This window comes from Heptranchias perlo, chromosome 13, assembly GCF_035084215.1.
Source record: "Heptranchias perlo isolate sHepPer1 chromosome 13, sHepPer1.hap1, whole genome shotgun sequence".
NCBI classification, from domain to species: domain Eukaryota; kingdom Metazoa; phylum Chordata; class Chondrichthyes; order Hexanchiformes; family Hexanchidae; genus Heptranchias; species Heptranchias perlo.
Window position 1 is genome coordinate 24,319,749 of NC_090337.1, and position 6,507 is coordinate 24,326,255.

A 6,507-nucleotide genomic window follows, 5' to 3' on the forward strand; every position below is an offset into this window, starting at 1 on the left:
TAGCTGTTGATGTTAAGAGAAATATCAATGAACACTTCAGCAGTCAAGGACATTCAGCCACCGACCTTCGGGTAAGCGTACTCCAAGCCGGCCTTCGAGACACTCGACAACGCAAAATCGTCGAGCAGAAATTGATAGCCAAGTTCCGCACCCATGAGGACGGCCTCAACCGGGATCTTGGGTTCATGTCACGCTACACTTTACCCCACCAGCGAACAAATGTTATCTGTTTTTAATATAACGGGTCAATTGCTGTCTTTTCCTTCCGGATGTTTCTGCTTCTCTCTCTCTGTTCTTTTAATTGGCATCTCCACATCATCTGTTTTTTTTAGTTCTGGCCATTTGTATATTCGGTGGCCCTGTAGGTAACACCTATCTGTCTGAACACTTTGGTTGCCTTGGCAACGGGCAGTTGAAAAGACTATCTGTAATCACCAGGCATTGTTCTGTGATTTATAAATGCGAGAGGTTCGAGGATCTCTTGACATTCACCTGAGGAATGAGGAAGCCTCCGAAAGCTTGTGAATTTTAAAATAAAATTGTTGGACTGTAACTTGGTGTTGTAAAATTGTTTACAATTGTCAACCCCAGTCCATAACCGGCATCGCCACATTAATAAATGAAAGCAGTGCTCTTGCTGATTGAAGCATAAAGCATGTCAATTGAGGAAGGTAAGTTTAATGACATGAATTAAAAACATGTTCAACATGCAAGTGGTGTCATGGTTTGATGTGTATTTTCAGAGTGATAATCATCTCAAAGTTAAGCATTGTACATTAAATTGCAAATATGTTGTTCCAGGAGTTTATTTTTAATACAAAGGTTACCATTATAGAGAGTATCAATTTGGCTGGGTTAATGCCATTATTGACTTTTGAAAGCACCAACTCTGGACAGGAGTGGTGGCATTTAGGTTTATGAAAGGGCAAATGATCAACATTAGTAATTATTTCCTTCTATGATGTTCGATTACTAGATTGATTATACCTGTTGATGCTGGTGATGTTGTTCCTGTGGAATAGATCACAGTTGTAGTTGGTTCTGTTGAAGTGCTTCCTTCTGATGTTCCATATGATGTCGCTGTTGCTAATGTGCATAGAAATATCAGTAAAACAGGGCAGAGTTCTCACATATGCCATCATAAATAGTGCAAACTGACCAGCAGGATTAATGAGCTTAATTAATACATTTACACTAGAGTTGTGTTCACAACAATAATCATTATGCAAAAGTACAGTCTGGAACTGGAGTGAATGAGATACTTATATCTTCTCACTGAAGGAGCCACTATGACATTTGATGCCAGATATCAACATTCATTAAACTTTGAGCTTCTTCTCAGAGTTTTCTGTTTTTGGACAAGTGATCTCCATTATTACAGAGAATAAGAATGTAGCTGGATTAGTAGGCCAATTGATTGTACTGGGCCTCAAATTTGCAGGCAAGAAGTGACTGTACATGTTGTGACAAGAAGCACAATCAGATCTGTGTATCTTGACACTGAAAACATTCGAGGAGATGGGAGAATGAGATTGGAACTTTTGAGACCTGGTGAAGAAATCAAAGTTGCTGATGTTTCTGCTAATGTGCTGAACACTGATGGCTCAACTGGCCATATGGCAGTTGTAATATAACGCTATTAACAGAAATGTGATTGTAAAGCACAAAAGGCTTTTACTCTTTCCAAAAACATTTTTACAACGGTCAAGGCAAGATTATTTGGAGGGATGGAATAGTGGATACCTGTTGTTTCACTTGTTGAGACTAAAGAGGTTGACGAAGTGGTTCCAGTTGTAGATGGATCTGTTGATGTGCTTTGTTCAGATACTGATAATGATGATGATGATGTAGCTGTTGATGTTGAGAGAAATGTCAATAAAAGAAAGCAGTGCTCTTGCTGATTGAAGCATAAAGCATGTCAATTGTGGAAGGTAAGTTTCATGACATGAATTAAAAACATGTTCGACATGGAAAATGTATCAGAGCGATAATGATCTCAAAGGAAAGCACCATACATTAAATTGCAAATAAGTTCTACCAGGAGTTTTTTTTTTAAGATTACCATTATAGAGAGTATCAATTTTGGTGGGTTATCGTCATTATTACCTTTTGATAGCACCAACTCTGGACAGAAGTGGTGGCATTTAGGTTCAGGAAAGGACAAATAATCAACATTAGTAATTACTTCCTTCTATGATGTTGGATTACTAGATTGATTATACCTGTTGAGGCTGGTGATGTTGTTCCTGCGGAATAGATCACAGTTGTTGTTGGTTCTGTTGAAGTGCTTCCTTCTGATGTTCCATATGATGTCACAGCTGCTAATTTGTATAGAAATATCAGTAAAACAGGGCAGAGTTCTTACAGATGCCATCATGAATAGTGCAAACTGACCAGCACAGTTAATGAGCTTAACTGATACATTTAGACTCGAGTTGTGTTCACAAGTATAATCAATATGCAAAACCGCAGTTTGGAACTGGAGTGAATGACATGCTTATATTTTCCCACTGAAGGAGCCACCTTGATATTTGATGCCAGATATCAACATTCATTAAACTTTGAGCTTCTTATCAGAGTTATCTGTTTTTACACTAGTCATCTCCATTATTAGAGAGAATAAGTATGTAGCTGGATTAGTAGGCTCATTGATTGTACGGGCCACAAATTTGGAGCCATGAAGTGACTGTGTTTCTTGACAATGAAACCATTTGATGAGATGGCAGAATGATATTGGAAATTTTGAGACCTGGAGAAGGAATCAAAGTTGTTGATGTTTCTGTTAATGTGCTGAACACTGATGGCTCAACTGGTCGTATGGCAGTTGAAATGTAAAGCTATTAACAGAAATGGAATTGTAAAGGCACAAAAGGCTTTTACTCCCGCCAAAAATTTGTTTACAATGGTCAAGGCCAGACGATATGGAGGGATGGAATGGTGGATACCTGTTGTTTCACTTGTTGAGATTGAAGAGGTTGACGAAGCGGTTACAGTTGTAGATAGATCTGTTGATGTGCTTTTTTCTGATACTGAAGATGATGATGATGATGTAGCTGTTGATGTTAAGAGAAATGTCAATTAAAGAAAGAAGTGCTCTTGCTGATTGAAGCATAAAGTATTTCAATTGAGGAAGATAAGTTTAATTACATGAATTATAAATATGATCGGCATGAAAGTGGTGTCATGGTTTGATGCGTATTTTCAGAGTGATAATCATCTCAAAGTTAAGCACTGTACATTAAATTGCAAAAATATTGTTACAGAAGTTTTTTTTAATACAAAAGTTGCCATTATCGAGTCTCAATTTGGTTGGGTTAATGTCATTGTTGACTTTCGAGAGCACCAGCTCTGGATAGGAGTGGTGGCATTTAATTTTATGAAAGGACAAATGATTAACATTGGTAATTATTTCATTCCATGATGTTGGATTACTAGATTGATTATACCTGTTGATGCTGGTGATGTTGCTGTGGAATAGATCACAGTTGTCGTTGGTTCTGTTGAAGTGCTTCCTTCTGATGTTTCATATGATGTAGCAGCTGCTAGTGTGTATAGAAATATCAGTAAATGTGGGCAATGCTCTTACAGATACCATCATAAATAGTGCAAACTGACCAGCACAGTTAATGAGCTTAATTAATATATTTACACTGGAGTTGTGTTCACAATAATAATCGTTATGCAAAAGTACAGTCTGGAGCTGGAGTGAATGAGATGCTTGGATTTTCTCACTGAAGGAGCCACCATGACATTTGATGCCAGACATCAACATTCATTAAACTTTGAGCTTCTTATCAGAGTTATCTGTTTTTACATAAGTCATCTCCATTATTAGAGAGAATACGAATGTAGCTGGTTTAGTAGGCTAATTGATTGTACGGGCCACAAATTTGGAGCCATGAAGTGACTGTACATGTTGTGACAAGAAGCACAGTCAGAGCTGTGTTTCTTGACAATGAAACCATTTGATGAGATGGGAGAATGAGATTGGAAATTTTGAGACCTGGCGAAGGAATCAAAGTTGTTGATATTTCTGCTAATGTGCTGAACACTGATGGCTCAACTGGTCGTATGGCAGTTGAAATGTAAAGCTGTTAACAGAAATGGAATTGTAATGGCACAAAAGGCTTTTACTCTTTCCAAAAGCATTTTTACAATGGTTTAGGCAAGAATATTTGGAGGGATGGAATGGTGGATACCTGTTGTTTCACTTGTTGAGACTAAAGAGGTTGACCAATCGGTTACAGTTGTCGATGGTTCTGTTGATGTGCTTTGTTCTGATACCGAAGATGATGATGGTGATGATGTAGCTGTTGACGTTAAGAGAAATGTCAATTAGAGAAAGAAGTGCTCTTGCTGATTGAAGCATAAAGCATGTCAATTGAGGAAGATAAGTTTAATGACATGAATTATAAACATAATCGACATGAAAGTGGTGTCATGGTTTGATGCGTATTTTCAGAGTGATAATCATCTCAAATTAAGCACTGTACATTAAATTGCAAAAATATTGTTGCAGGAGTTTTTTTTAATACAAAGGTTGCCATTATAGAGTCTCAATTTGGTTGGGTTAATGTCATTATTGTCTTTTGAGAGCACCAGCTCTGGATAGGAGTGGTGGCATTTCGGTTTATGAAAGGGCAAATGATCAACATTAGTAATTATTTCCTTCTATGACGTTGGGTTACTAGATTGATTATACCTGTTGATGCTGGTGATGTTGTTGCTGTGGAATAGATTACAGTTGTACTTTGTTCTGTTGAAGTGTTTCCTTCTGATGTTCCATATGATGTCGCTGTTGCTAATGTGTATAGAAATATCAGTAAAACAGGGCAGAGTTCTTACAGATGCCATTAAAAATAGTGCAAATTGACCAGCAGAGTTAATGAACTTAACACATTTACACTAGAGTTTTGTTCACAATAATAATCATTATGCAAAAGTACAGTCTGGAGCTGGAGTGAATGAGATGCTTGAATTTTTTCACTGAAGGAGCCACCATGACATTTGATGCCAGACATCAACATTCATTAAACTTTGAGCTTCTTATTCGAGTTATCTGTTTTTACACTTTTTAGTAGGCTAATTGATTGTACGGGCTACAAATTTGGAGCCATAAAGTGACTGTTCATGTTGTGACAAGAAGCACAGTCAGATCTGTGTTTCTTGACAATGAAACCATTTGATGAGATGGGAGAATAAGATTGGAAATTTTGAGACCTGGCGACGGAATCAAAGTTGTTCATTTTTCTGTTAATGTGCAGAACACTGATGGCTCAACTGGTCGTATGGCAGTTGAAATGTAAAGCTATTAACAGAAATGGAATTGTAATGGCACAAAAGGCTTTTACTCTTTCCAAAAGCATTTTTACAATGGTTAAGGCAAGAACATTTGGTGGGATGGAATGGTGGATACCTGTTGTTTCACTTGTTGAGACTAAAGAGGTTGACCAATCGGTTACAGTTGAAGATGGTTCTGTTGATGTGGTTTGTTCTGATAATGAAGATGATGATGATGATGATGATGTAGCTGTTGACGTTAAGAGAAATGTCAATTAAAGAAAGAAGTGCTCTTGCTGATTGAAGCATAAAGCATGTCAATTGAGGAAGATAAGTTTAATGACATGAATTATAAACATAATCGACATGAAAGTGGTGTCATGGTTTGATGCGTATTTTCAGAGTGATAATGATCTCAAAGTTAAGCGCCATAAATTAAATTGCAAAAGTGTTGTTCCACGAGTTTATTTTTAATACAAAGGTTACCATTATAGAGAGTATCAATTTGGCTGGGTTAATATCATTATTGACTTTTGAGAGCACCAGCTCAGGACAGGAGTGGTGGTATTTAGGTTTATGAAAGGGCAAATGATCAACATTAGTAATTATTTCCTTCTATGATGTTGGATTACTAGATTGATTATACCTGTTGATGCTGGTGATGTTGCTGTGTAATAGATCACAGTTGTAGTTGGTTCTGTTGAAGTGCTTCCTTCTGATGTTCCATAAGATGTCGCAGCTGCTAATATGCATAGAAATATCAGTAAAACAGATGCCATCATGAATAGTGCAAACTGACGAGCAGTTAATGAGATTAATTGATACAATTGGACTGGAGTTGTGTTCACAAGAATAATCATTATGCAAAAGTATAGATTGGAACTGGAGTGAATGAGATGCTTATATTTTCCCACTGAAGGAACCATCATGACGTTTGATGCCAGTTATCAACATTCATTAAACTTTGAGCTTCTTGTCAATGTTACCTGTTTTTAGACTAGTGACCTCCATTATTATGGAGAATAAGAATGTCGCTGTATTGGTCGGCCAATTGATTGTACTGGGCCACAAATTTGGAGCCAAGAAGTGAGTGTACATTTTTTGACAAGAAGCACAGTCAGATCTGTGTATCTTGACACTGAAACCATTCGTTGAGATGGGAGAATGAGATTGGAACTTTTGAGACCTGGTGAAGGAATCAAAGTTGTTGATGTTTCTGCTAATGTT

At 37.3% G+C, this 6,507-nt stretch overlaps 2 long non-coding RNA genes across 3 annotated transcripts; both read right to left on the bottom strand.

Moving 5' to 3' along the window:
• Positions 1–1,749: 1,749 nt before the first annotated feature.
• Positions 1,750–3,543, bottom strand: LOC137331398 (uncharacterized). Of its 2 annotated transcripts, none has more exons than XR_010965455.1 (4): positions 3,447–3,543; positions 2,946–3,053; positions 2,223–2,318; positions 1,750–1,851 (listed from the first exon to the last, which is right to left on the bottom strand). It is a non-coding gene; the product is annotated as an uncharacterized lncRNA (long non-coding RNA). The 2 variants fall into 2 exon arrangements; XR_010965454.1 differs by having other exon boundaries at positions 2,223–2,321.
• Positions 3,544–4,205: 662 nt separating this feature from the next.
• Positions 4,206–6,018, bottom strand: LOC137331399 (uncharacterized). The gene is made up of 4 exons (XR_010965456.1): positions 5,927–6,018; positions 5,417–5,530; positions 4,703–4,801; positions 4,206–4,310 (listed from the first exon to the last, which is right to left on the bottom strand). It is a non-coding gene; the product is annotated as an uncharacterized lncRNA (long non-coding RNA).
• Between the last annotated feature and the right edge of the window lie 489 nt (positions 6,019–6,507).